The sequence below is a fragment of the Entelurus aequoreus genome, linkage group LG01 (genome assembly GCF_033978785.1).
Source record: "Entelurus aequoreus isolate RoL-2023_Sb linkage group LG01, RoL_Eaeq_v1.1, whole genome shotgun sequence".
Lineage (NCBI taxonomy): Eukaryota > Metazoa > Chordata > Actinopteri > Syngnathiformes > Syngnathidae > Entelurus > Entelurus aequoreus.
Window position 1 is genome coordinate 28,440,468 of NC_084731.1, and position 14,733 is coordinate 28,455,200.

Genomic DNA, 14,733 nt, shown 5'->3' on the forward strand with positions numbered 1-14,733 from the left:
AGTGCCTCACCAGCCATGAAGCTCACCGCACGTCACTGTTGGACACTAGGGGAACATATAAGGGTTAGGTTTGAGGTTGGGGTTAGGGTTACTAATAAGCAATAATTCTGAGGTTATTGAGGGAAGGCTCTTAGTTAATGGCTTACTGGTTGTATAATAGGGCCATGCAGAATAAGGCTGTAATAAGTACTTAATAATGACTAATTAAGAGCCAATATGTTAATAAGCAACTAATTAATGGTGAATATGTGTTCCTCATACTAAAGTGTTACCATATAAGTGCCCCGGCCAAATTTTTTTAACCCAATGCGGCCCCTGAGTCAAAAAGTTTGTGGACCCCTGCATTATACCCTCTCTCTTGCTAAAAATAAATAGAGAAGCTTGTGTCTAAATTTGAATTCTCTCACCAGCTTGTGCTATGGATTTTAGACTTTTTAACTGGCAGAAAAGCAAAAAGTCACTGTAAACGGCTGTCTCTCTGACTTTGTAACCATCTCCACGGGTTCACCCCAAGGATGCGTCCTTTCACCATGACTTTTTATAAGTATACTGATGAATGCAGGAGTGGGCAGGAGGACAGCTATCTGATTACATTCTCTGATGACACAGCACTGCTGTCCCTCCTCTATGGCTCACAATCAAAGCATGCGTGTTACGTACGGCGGGGGAAAGAGACGACGCAGCGACAGGGATAAGTTTGACAGGTTTATTGAACTTAAACATGTGTTGGAGTGTGTATGCTACTACGAGTGTATGGTGCAGGACGATGTGAAGAATTAACAATGTAAAAGTTACCAGAGGGTGTTGTACGTGTGTGTTGGATTAATAGTCCACAAGTCCAGAGGGGCAAGGCAAGAAGGAAGTCCGTGAGCAAGCGAGAGGTCGCAAATCATTGTATTCTATTTTTATTTACGATTTTCACCATAAAAAGTAGGTGACAGTGTCATCACCAGGAAAGATGAGGTCACCTACCTAGGTTCCATTCTAGAGGCTAACCTTTCCTGTGATAAAATGGCAACCAAGGTAATCAAAAAGGTTAACCAACGAACGAGATTTCTCTACAGAATTTCCTCTCTGGTCAACAAAAGCACCTTGAGGATTCTGGCGGGAACTCTCGTTCAACCCTTTTTCGATTACGCATGCACCTCCTGGTACCCTAGCACCTCCAAAACCCTCAAATCTAAACTCCAAACATCTCAGAACAAGCTAGTCAGGTTACTTCTAGACCTCCACCCCAGATCCCACCTCACTCCTACCCACTTCTCTAAAGTGGGCTGGCTCAAGGTGGAGGACAGAGTTAAACAACTTGCACTGAGCCTAGTCTATAAAATCCGCTACACCTCCCTGATACCGAAGTACATGTCAAACTACTTCCTTAACGTAAATGACCGCCATAACCACAACACCAGGGGGTGCTCCACTAACCACGTTAAACCCAGATTCCGAACTAACAAAGGTCTTATCTCATTCTCTTTCTATGCCACATCAATGTGGAATGCGCTCCCAACAGGTATAAAAGAAAGGGCATCTCTATCCTCCTTCAAAACCGCTATAAAAGTTCACCTCCAGGCAGCTACAACCCTAAACTAACACCCTCCCCGGATTGCTAATAATCAAATGTAAACAATCAAATGCAGATTCTTTTTCTTATGCCTTCTGATCTCTCTCTCTCTCTCTCTCTCTATGTCCACTACTTGATGTCCATATCCCCACCCCCCCACCCCCCCACCACACTCCTGATTGTAAATAATGTAAATAATTCAATGTGATTATCTTGTGTGATGACTGTATTATGATGATAGTATATATGATAGTATATATCTGTATCATGAATCAATTTAAGTGGACCCCGACTTAAACAAGTTGAAAAACTTATTCGGGTGTTACCATTTAGTGGTCAATTGTACGGAATATGTACTTCACTGTGCAACCTACTAATAAAAGTCTCAATCAATCAATCAAAGGGCCAACTTCACCGGTTTGGGGGTTTTGTACAATAGACCACGAGGAGAAAGGTGATGATGAGTCTGTTCTGGCCCAAAGCCTTGAGCCAGCATCCTACAACAAAACACGGCTACTATGTGGGCCATTGCTCCACAGGTGCGGCTCTGTAAGAAGCGAACGTAGACCCCGTGTCATTCAAACCAAAACAAACATTGCACTGTTCCCCCCCCCCCGTGGTGGCCACGGTTTTGCTTCTTCTCACCGCTGGAGCATTTTTTTTGTAACGGGGCGAGCCTCCGTCACAAAGCTGCAAAACAAACAGAGCAGTGTGAACAACGGCAAACGCGGCTTGTTGTGACGCGTACGTGGTGAGTGACCGACCGTGTGTGGTGGACATTCCTCATATTGAGTCCGACGGGGAGGGGGTGTTTCTTTTTGAGTAGCCCGGTCCCCCCACCCGGGGCTCACCTGTTGAGCCATGACAACCAAACAAATGGCTTCCATTGCTGCTCACTGTGGCCTTTGACCTCTGGCTTTGAGTTGCTCTGCAGAGAGGAGGGGTTGTTGTTTGAGAAGCCTTCCCGGTTCAATAACATCTTTTCCGCCTCGAGCAGCTAAAGCGCTTAGCTGTTTAACACCTGTGTCTCCCTTCTCCGAGTCCCCTGCACAACTGCCCCATAGTTGTTCTTTGGACACATGAACGCGGCAATGGTTCCAGATTTTTTTGACATGGAAAAAGCTTTTTTAATTTTCTCAGGAAGATTAAAAAGTCGAGGGAACCCCAAAAAGGAAGAGCGCTAAGAGATCACAGACCTCCTGTTAAAAAAAAATCAATCCAAGGGAGAAACATTTAATTCACCACAGATGATGTTAAATAACATTTTCCATGTTAAATACAACTCTTGAAGGATCGCCGTAATCAATAGGTACTTAAAATAAAAAAGCCTAGCTTGCGATGTTGTGACATTTTCTGTGGTTTACTACAAAGAGATCACATAAACATTTCTGCACACATTTATGCACAATACACTACACTGCAAAAACTAAAATCTAAGTAAGAATAGATATCTGTCACGACGGGGGGGGGGGGATTTATTTAACATAAATCACCCAACTACCAAAATGCAGGCAAACAACAAAAAGGCAAGCGTGCCTACCACATAGGAAGCTAAGACTTAGCATAGGCTATGGCGTGGAATAAACAAAATTTACTTGGCATAGGCGTGACGCAAACATTGAAGCCAGGCCGACTAACTGGCAAAGACAGGCTTAAATAAAAGTCTCTTGATTAGAGACAGGTGTGTCCCGAACGCAAGAGGCAGGTGAAAATCATAGGTCGTCATGGAAACTAAAACAAACAAGGGTGCACAAAAACAGGAACTACTGGAGTCTTAAAACTAACAGAAAATAACAAAAACATGATCCAGACCACAGATCATGACAATATCTCAAATAAGGGTGATATTTGCTTATTTTCTATCTGATAAGATAATTCTTCTCACTAAGCAGATTTTATGTTAGAGTGTTTTACTTGTTTTAAGGGTTTTGGTCCTAAATGATCTCGGTAAGATCTTACAGCTTGTTGCTGAGATTTTATGACCCATATTGAGTAAAACATGCTTGAAACTAGAATATCAACTGTTGCAAAGCTGTGTCATTAACACTCACAAGTATACAACTACTTTTTTAACTTTTAAAGTAATAATTTCTTACGTCAAGCATGAAAAAAAAAATCATGATGCTGAGGGCATATCATTATGTCAAGATAATGGCACTAGCATTTACTGAATATAATAATATTTTTCAACATATTGAGCAAAAAGGTCTCTTTTTTTTCTACCAAGAAAAGTGCACTTATTAGTGAGAATATACTTATTTTAAGGTATTTTTGGGTTCATTGAGGTTAGCTAGTTTTACTTGTTTTGGAAAGTCTCGACAAGACGAATTTTCTTGTTCTATTGGCAGATAATTTTGCTTAGTTCAAATAAAATACCCCTCATTTTTGTATTTTTTTTCTTATTTTTGAACACTGACTTTTTGCAGTGTAAGTCATTATCATCTAAACCTCAATCGTTTTTTGTTGTCTTTTTAACGAGAGGCCTTTTAGATTTTCACTACATAGACAAAATTATTTGTAAATAATAGCACATGAACTTTCATTTAGAGCGGACCTGGGCAAGTTAAGGCCCGGGGGCCATTAAGCTTTTCAATCTGGCCCGCCGGACATTCCCAAATTATTCTTTGGTAACACTTTAGTATGGGGAACATATTGTAACTAACAAAGACTTAATTTAGAGTTATTTGGTTAGGGGTTGGGATTGAGCGGCCAGCCTGAAATGCGGGTGTCAGGGACAGACGTGCAAGGAGATTTTTACAACAAAGTTCTAAAGCTTAGTGATATATCAGATAGTAGGTAGTTTTTTTTTAACCCTTCACGTTCATATTTCGCTGGGTTTGTTGCAATTTTGTTGCGGTTCGCTTGATTGTAAAATATGTCATATTTTGTCAATATTCAGTGTTTTATAGTTAATAGTTAATATTGTAAATCCCACTTTCTTTATTTCCATGTACATTCTGGGTGTCTCATCCAGTAAAAAAAAATAAAATTCCATTCTGTTTTTTAAGGCGGTCTGTCATAACATTATTAGCGTTCAATCAGACATTATTGTGAGGTTTTATATTAGTCTTCCTAAAAATAGGACCCAAGCGCAAATACTGTACAGCAGATTTTCCCAGCTTACATATATATATATATATATATATATATATATATATATATATATATATATATATATATATATATATATATATATATATATATATATATATATATATATATATATATATATATATATATATATATATATATATATATATATATATATATATATATATATATATAAATAAATAAATGTATATGGGACCGGTGTATATATATGTATATATATATATATATATATATATATATATATATATATATATATATATATATATATATATATATATATATATATATATATATATATATATATATATACACACTACCGTTCAAAAGTTTGGGGTCACATTGACATGTTTTTGAAGGAAAAACACTGTACTTTTCAATGAAGATAACTTTAAACTAGTCTTAACTTTAAAGAAATACACTCTATACATTGCTAATGTGGTAAATGACTATTCTAGCTGCAAATGTCTGGTTTTTGGTGCAATATCTACATAGGTGTATAGAGGCCCATTTCCAGCAACTATCACTCCAGTGTTCTAATGGTACAATGTGTTTGCTCATTGGCTCCGAAGGCTAATTGATGATTAGAAAACCCTTGTGCAATCATGTTCACACATCTGAAAACAGTTTAGCTCGTTACAGAAGCTACAAAACTGACCTTCCTTTGAGCAGATTGAGTTTCTGGAGCATCACATTTGTGGGGTCAATTAAACGCTCAAAAAGGCCAGAAAAAGAGAACTTTCATCTGGAACTCGACAGTCTATTCTTGTTCTTAGAAATGAAGGCTATTCCACAAAATTGTTTGGGTGACCCAAAACTTTTGAACGGTAGTATATATATATATATATATATATATATATATATATATATATATATATATATATATATATATATATATATATATATATATATATATATATATATATACCGGCCCCCAGACACATTTTTTTCTCAAAATTTGGCCCCCCGAGTCAAAATAATTGCCCAGGCTTGATTTAGAGTTGTCATAACGAGGGGGTCTTCGCAACTTACTGCGAGGATTGTTCTCCCAGGAAGCAAACGGACTATTCCGGACAGGACTTGAAGGTAGAAACATATTTATTAATTAATAAATCCTACACAGGACAAAAGTCAGGAACTAAAACAAAAGGAAAGCGTGCCGATTGCACGAGAGACTAAGGGACATAAAACTTAAAGCAGGAAACATACGCTAACACTTAGCCAGCTGAACTATGGACATGAAACAAACAAAACTTACTGTGGCAAGAAACGAGCAGCATGAACTAAGCATGAAACAATCAATGACGCCAGGACGACTAACTGGCAAAGACAGGCTTAAATAATAGTCTCTGATTAGGGCAAGTGCGTGTCCCGAACACATGAGGCAGGTGAAACTAATCAGTTGTCATGGAAACCAAAATAAACAAGGATGCACAAAAACAGGAACTATGGAGTCTTAAACTAACAGAAAACAACAAAAAACATGATCCAGACCACAGATCATGACAAGAGTGACATGGCAAGAAGACTTTAATACGCATAAATAGGAATGTTTGAATAGTGGTTGAAGAATAGACCCGTGTGGAACGCCTTCACTGGCTAAGCATTCATTGTCATAAATTTAGTGTGTGTATACAGCTCTAAATACATATTCTATTGATATCGGATTTTTTTTAGGATATGATAGGATATACTTTTATTTATTCCACAATTGGGATATTATGCTGTTGCAGTGCAGGTTTTTACATACAGTAACAGTGGTAAAACGTAATGAAAAAGAAAACAAAAATCATAAATACTACATATTGAGCACTAATATGTATAGATAGAAGATACAATGAAACAAAAACAGGAACATCCGAATTGCACACCCAGAAACACCAACAAGAACAACAGTATGTTCATAGTCATTTTAATAGACTAAGCTATAAATAGAGTAGGTTATACATAGCATAGGTTAATAGGAATAGAATGGATAAAAAGTAGATCTGTCATGGAAATAGTGTTAAAAACAATGGCAGCAAAACAAACAATATAAAACTCTACTTCAGCACACTAGGGTCAATTGCACTTTTACACTTTCGAAGCTGTTAACATTTTTTCTCAGAGCTATCATACATTCTAAGCCCTTCCTGAAAGTCCTACAATAAATCATATTAAGATAAGAAAAAACAAACAGAAAACCTAGTGAGTCGGATAACTTATCTAAATATTTACCAAATTATGCAGGGCTTCTAAAGTTTCCGTCATTTTCTGAGCGAGACAAAACTCTCGCCTTTGTTCTAGATAAGTGAAGCAATTCATCAGGCCGTTCCTTTCAGGTTGAACCCTCAGCGCGGATTTTTGCAGATGAATGCAGATTTTTTTATTCTGTCTGGCTATAGTTTTTTTTCCCCCTCCAGATGGGGTTTTCTATCAACTGTGAAAAAAACATCTGCTATCCAGACCATGTTCAAAGTAGTCCATGGTTCTGTAGCTTGGAGATGAGGGCAGAATCTGACTTCACCAGAGACGACTTTAGCTACACCTGCACTGTCAGTAAAAAGACAGAATATAAAGCTGCAAAATTGTAAACAGATATTGTTCATTTACAACAGTTTAGCTTCATGGGTTTTTTGTGGGTACTCCGGCTTCCTCCCACATCCCAAATACAAGCGTGTTGGGTTAATTGGAGACTCTAAATGAATGATTCTTACTCGTGGGTTTTGAGTCACAGACCCGTTCTCAGCCGAATAGAGATGTGACGTTTGGGAACAAGAATTTTGAACGGCTCTTTTAGGAAAACGATGAGAACCGTTTCAAAAGTTGCGAGTTGTTTATGCTCCGACTCCTTTGTGGTCGAATTCACTAACTGCAGAAATTGCGGTTCTGTAAGCTACTTCCTTTGCCTGCGGGTCCTGAACTGGAAGTAGAAATGCTAGTCGTCGATAGATTCTGATCTTTTATGGTTTGTTAACCTTTTCAAGCTTATAGGATAGGATAGGACTTTATTGTCATTGCACAAGTACAACGAAACTATGTTTTCAGCACAAACCCGTTCAAGATTAGACAAACAGGTAAAACGCTGGGGAAGAAGATGAGTAAAAAAATACAATCTAGACTGGGCTCCTAAGGGGGCCTAGTCTGGAGTGGGAAAAAACCTCCATGCAATGCACACATAAACACGTTACATTTAATCACGACAACTCGCAACAGAGGGGCGGGGAGTTGGGATCCTGGAGGGCGACTGCTGCTATGAAGCACTACCAGCCGTCCATCACCCCGAGGGGAAACAAGCGGTGGTGAGGGCGTGGGGTGGGGGAGCGTGTGTGTGTATGTGCCCATTGTCTTGGGTGTGATGATGTAATGTTCATAGACTGGGGTCGTTCTGCATGCAAGCAAAAGTTCGACTCCAGGTGTCGTTGAGGAGGGAGGGAGGTCAAAAACGTCCATCATTGAGGTGTCCTTGGGGGTGTTTTCAGAACAGCCTGTTCCTGTTGTTTACAGCGTCAAGGCCATTCGAGGGAGTCAAATCGTAGATTAGGCAAGGCAAGGCAAGGCAACTTTATTTGTATAGCACTTTTCATACACAAGGCAGACTCAAAGTGCTTCACACAGATTAGGATGTTTGTTTTCCGCGAGCAGACAATACAATGACTTGTCTGTTCTATTCGTCCATGCTGGCTGCTCTCATATTACATTTTTCCTTTTCAGCAAGCTTCTCCATGATGTGATCCATCTTGCGATTCAGTTCAGAAATCGCCACAGACTGTGATCCCACAGCCCGGCCCAAACCTTCAATTGCGACGAACAGCCTTTGGGCTCCTTGAGTGGCTACCATCGTCTTACGAATTTTTTAAGATTAAAGATTAAAGATACCAATGATTGTCACACACACACTAGATGTGGTGAAATTTGTCCTCTGCATTTGACCCATCCCCTTGGGGAGCAGTGGGCAGCAGCGGCGCCGCGCCCGGGAATCATTTTGGTGACTTAACCCCCAACTCCAACCCATGTTGCTGAGTGCCAAGCAGGGAGGTTATGGGTCCCATTTTTATAGTCTTTGGTATGACTCGGCTGGGATTTGAACTCCAACCTACCGATCTCAGGGCGGACACTCTAACCATTTGACGATACACCAGAGCAATGCCCAGCCCAATCAGCAGGTGCCCCGCGATCATGGTTCCAAGTAGGTAGATGTCTTCCACGTCCTCGATGGAAAGGACTGAGAGGCACATGATTCTCCATTTATCCCAGGAATCTCTCACGTACCCCGCAGCAATGGTTCCATCAGGGCAGCCAGGCTCCCCAGAACCTCTTTTCCTCGTCGAAAAGATTTTGTCAATTGCGTCGAGAGTCCAGCTGATCATTTCCATGTCTGATGTTTAGATTTGGAGGACAGCGCAAAGAAAGAGGCTTCAAAAAAGTTCAGACAAGACAAAACAAAGAGAGCAAGCTGGGAGAAGAAGGGACACTTATGTTACCATTAGTGGTTTACCAGAACACATTTGTTTGACAATTGTCTATATTTTTCCACAATTACAAAGTTCATATAATACATTTTTATATCGGTCCAAACATAATGATTTGATTGGTGTTCACGGCGGCCATTCACACACTAGGACACGTACGCACTGAGAGCGTGTGCACCCATACAAAAGCAGTCCAAGAGAAGCGACAAACAATTTGCAGTCATGTTTTAAAACACAAAACCAGTGAAGTTGGCACGTTGTGTAAATAGTAAATAAAAACAAAATACAATGATTTGCAAATCCTTTTCAAGCTATATTCAATTTAATACACTGCAAAAACAAGATACTTAACGTTCGAACTGGTAAATTGTGTTATTTTTTTGCAAATATTAGCTCATTGGGAATTTGATGCCTGCAACATGTCCCGCGGGCCACATTTTGTATGGTGGCGGGCTGTACAATCCTATATGATGATAATGTTTTTTTCAAAGGAGATATACATTATTATTATATCTCCTTTATACAAATATATATTATTAATACATTTCCTATGAAAGCATTTCTTGCCACAGGCATTTTCTTGCGTATGGATCATTCCAGACCACAATCACGGGTTTATCGCAAAATAGGTGCTGTTGTCTATATTGTGCGTAGTACATGCAAAATCCTCATTTGAATAGGGAGGTCACAGTTTTAGTAGATCACACGGAAAACACGCCCACTAATAGTATTTTGCACTTGCTATTTGGATCTTAGTAGATCATGCCCTAAGTATTTGTGAATTAAACAGTAGAGCTATTTACAAAAAAATAAATACTGCAAATTGGAGACCCCTTTTCTTCCCAAACACTCTTTACACAAGACACTTTGTCAAGAGACCTGTAGAATATGCCTTTACGGTACAATAACAGGATTCATATTATGTATTTATGGCAGTGTTTTTCAACCTTTTTTTTAACACAAGGCACATATTTTGCGTTGAAAAAACGCGGAGGCACACCACCAGCAGAAATCATTAAAAAATGAAACTCAGTTGACAGTAAAAAGTCGTTGTCGCAATTGTTGGATATGACTTTAAAGCATAACCAAGCATGCATCAATATAGCTCTTGTCTCAAAGTAGGTGTACTGTCACCACCTGTCACATCACGCCGTGACTTATTTGGAATTTATTGCTGTTTTCCTGTGTGTAGTGTTTTACTTCTTGTCTTGTGCTCCTATTTTGGTGGCTTTTTCTCTTTTTTTGGTATTTTCCTGTAGCAGTTTAAAGGCCTACTGAAATGATTTTTTTTTATTTAAACGGGGATAGCAGATCTATTCTATGTGTCATACTTGATCATTTCGCGATATTGCCATATTTTTGCTGAAAGGATTTAGTATAGAACAACGACGATAAAGATTGCAACTTTTGGTATCTGATAAAAAAAAGGCTTGCCCCTACCGGAAGTAGCGTGACGTAGTCAGTTGAACATATACGCAAAGTTCCCTATTGTTTACAATGATGGCCGCATGAAGTGAGAGACATTCGGACCGAGAAAGCGACAATTTCCCCATTAATTTGAGCGAGGATGAAAGATTTGTGGATGAGTAAAGTGCAAGTGAAGGACTAGTGGGGAGTTGAAGCTATTCAGATAGGGAAGATGCTGTGAGAGCCGGGGGTGACCTGATATTCAGCTGGGAATGACTACAACAGTAAATAAACACAAGACATATATATACTCTATTAGCCACAACACAACCAGGCTTATATTTAATATGCCACAAATTAATCCTGCATAAAAACACCTGCGTGTTTGTTATGCTAGCTCCTAGCTCCTCTGCTAGCTCGTAGCTCCATAGAACACGCCAATACAATTCAAACACCTGATCAACACACACAATCACTCAGCCCAAAAGACCGTTCACCTAACCCAAGGTTCATAAAGCTTATATATTTTTAAAAAGTTACGTACATACGCAAAAAAAAGTTGCGCACATACGGTCAAGCTATCAAATGTTTAGAAGCCAAAGCTGCATACTCACAGTAGCACGTCTGCGTCTTTGTCATCCAAATCAAAGTAATCCTGGTAAGAGTCTGTGTTGTCCCAGTTCTCTACAGGCGTCTGTGTACCGAAGTCAAAAGTCCTCCTGGTTAGAGTCTCTGTTATCCGAGTTCTTCCATCTTGACTGCATCTTCCGGGAATGTAAACAAAGAAGCGCCGGCTGGGTACTGTTGTTGCTGACTACGTTCGAAAAATACGTCCATTTCGCACCGACAACTTTCTTCTTTGCTTGCTCAGCTTCCTTCTCCATAATGCAATGAACATGATTGCAACAGATTCACGAACACAGATGTCCAGAATACTGTGGAATTATGAAATGAAAACAGAGCTTTTTCGTATTGGCTTCAATGTGGAAGGCATACCCGTGTTCGCCGGTCTACGTCACGCGCATACGTCATCCTCAGAGGCGTTTCGAACCGGAAGTTTAGCGGCAAATTTAAAATGTCACTTTATAAGTTAACCCGGCCGTATTGGCATGTGTTATAATGTTAAGATTTCATCATTGATATATAAACTATCAGACTGCGTGGTCGGTAGTAGTGGGTTTCAGTAGGCATTTAATGTCTTCCTTTGAGCGATATTTCCCGCATCTACTTTGTTTTAGCAATCAAGAAGGTTTCAGTTGTTTTTATCCTTCTTTGTGGGGACATTGTTGATTGTCATGTCATGTTCGGATGTACATTGTGGACGCCGTCTTTGCTCCACAGTAAGTCTTTGCTGTTGTCCAGCATTCTGTTTTTGTTTACTTTGTAGCCAGTTCAGTTTTTGTTTTGTTTTGCATAGCCTTCCCTAAGCTTCAATGCCTTTTCTTAGGGGCACTCATCCTTCGTTTATTTTTGGTTTAAGCATTAGATACCTTTTTACCTGCACACGGCCTCCCGCTGTTTCCGACATCTACAAAGCAATTAGCTATATGGAAGAGCTCTAGACAGCACCGACACTCAACAACAACACATAATTTCCAGACTATAATTACTTGTTTGCAAAAAATATTTTTAACCCAAATAGGTGAAATTAGATAATCTCCCACGGCACACCAGACTGTATCTCACGGCACACTAGTGTGCACACAGTGGTTGAAAAACTGATTTATGCCATGCAATTTGTAAAAAAAATAGAAATGCTATTATTCCCTATGTTCTAAAACACTTCTCAAACTGCATTAACATTGCTATTTGAGTGGAGCTCCTGGGTGCAAATCAGTGCCCTATTTCGCTGAGTATTTTCAGAGCGTATTGGCAGTACTGTATGGTCTGTTATGAATATTTGATGACAGTGTCTCCTCTCTTCAGCACCCTTTGCAGATGATCTCTTGACCTTCGCACAGCCCAGGCCAAATTAATTATTGAGAGTTGAGCTGTCGATCATGAGTGGAATGGAGAAGCAGGACTATCCATGAACACACCTCACTTACATGTGACAGCATCGCATGCTGATTAGACCAATCTGAAGAACAGCTCGACGGATGGGAAGATGCATGTGCTGAAAAAAAATAAAAATTGGAAGGTGTCTTTTCATCTCTGTGAAAGAGAGGCAGTGATTGATACACATGGCCGAACATTCTGGATTAATTAAATCCTTTTATCCGTGTTGCATGAAGAATGCTCCGATATACCAAATGTTTTTATTGTCCTCTACGACACATCTGTTTCACATCTTCACTTTGTTTTAAGCTCTTGTGTTTTCCAAAGCACGAGCACGGATGCAGTGATAAAAGGGATTTATAAGTGCTCATTGTGGGGTCCCCGGCCAATGGCATCGGGACCGCAGATATGTGAACATGCTTTGTTTGCTTTGCTTGGGTGGAGCCTCACAGTTGTTTTTTTTTACCAGTGAGCTGTTTTGCTGTGTTTGTGCTACCACTTATCAACGGAAACATTTTTGCACGTCGTTATTGTGGAGATAAGCAGAGTCTGACACTCTTTTTTTAACTCAATTCTAACCTTAACACTTTTAAGGGGGCTGTGGAGGGGGGCGTGGCCTGCTGGCCTGCCACGGAATGGGGTGTGCCAGGACCGGCCTCGAAGACAGCGACAGGTGCGTAGATGGCCCAGGTGAGCCTTGTTATCTAATCACCTGTCGCCTTTATTAGCAGCAGCCGGAAGGAGACAAGTAGTGGGAGCCAGAGAGAGACAGGGAGACACAGAAAAGACATTTGCTGGAAAGCAAAAGTGCTGCACTATTGAATGAAAATAAAACTGTGTTATACCCTGAAATCCGGGCTCTCCTGGCTGTGTGTGGTGGTCCGAAGAACCCACAAGAGGGCAACCTGTACAGGGACCTATGATGATTTGAATCTACATTTAAAACACTTTTGTTACGTGCACAGGAGGAGGAGACGGCACAGACAGGAGGGATGCCGTTTAAACTGTATATATATATATATATATATATATATATATATATATATATATATATATATATATATATATATATATATATATATATATATATATATATATATATATATATATATATATATATATATATATATATCAAGGCCGGAGGTCGAGATTCAAAAGGCAGCTAGGGAAGCAGAGAGAACACGGGAAGACGAGACACACAGCTCGTGACGCGGGAACGGAGGTACGCTGCTGGAACGACAAGGAGGACACGGGACAAAAATAAACACGACGGGGGGAGGAACACCGAGAGAGAAAGAGTGCATAGAGCTTGATATATTCGGCTTACTGTACAGGACAGGTAGCTACGTTCTGGCCCGGGATAGCTGGTTGTGCAGGCTTATGAAGGCAGGTCCCCTGATCAGCCACAGGTGCACTGATTGCTGGCGATTGACACTCCTGGAAGTGCGCTCAGCGCAGTGTACACATGAATGCGCACTGGTGTGCGCTCGGGTCGTGACAACTTCCTTGTGGTCGAGAGCGGCGGTCTTCAACAGAGGTCCGTGACCCCCTGGGGGTCCGCATAGGTACTGCAAGGGGAGTTTTTGGTAGACTTTTTAAAATATATTTGTTGTATTTCCCCCGCAATTTTTTCACACATGTAAATGTCTTTAAATTGTCCGGACCGTAAGTCGCACCGGATTATAAGGCGCACTGCCGATGAATGGTCTATTTTCAATCTTTTTTCATATATAAGGCCCACCAAATTATTGGGCGCATTAAAGCAGTCATATTATTAAATTGAAAGCTCGAAGAGCTTCAAGCACACCTGTGAAGTGAAAATTATTTCAGGTGACTACCTCTTGAAGCTCATCGAGAGAATGCCAAGAGTGTGCAAAGCAGTAATCAGAGCAAAGGGTGGCTATTTTGAAGAAACGAGAATATAAAACATGTTTTCAGTTATTTCCCCTTTTTTTGTTAAGTACATAACTCCACGTGTTCATTCATAGTTTTGATGCCTTCAGTGACAATCTACAATGTAAATAGTCATGAAAATAAAGAAAACATTGAATGAGAAGGAGTGTCCAAACTTTTGACCTGTACTGTATATGTTTCATAGTATTTATTTTATGGAAGGAATTTGAAGAAGTTCCAGTGGCAGCAGTCTTGCTCAGCAAAGGGGCAGCAGTTTTGCCGACACAGCATGTCCAGAATGACCAGATATGTATG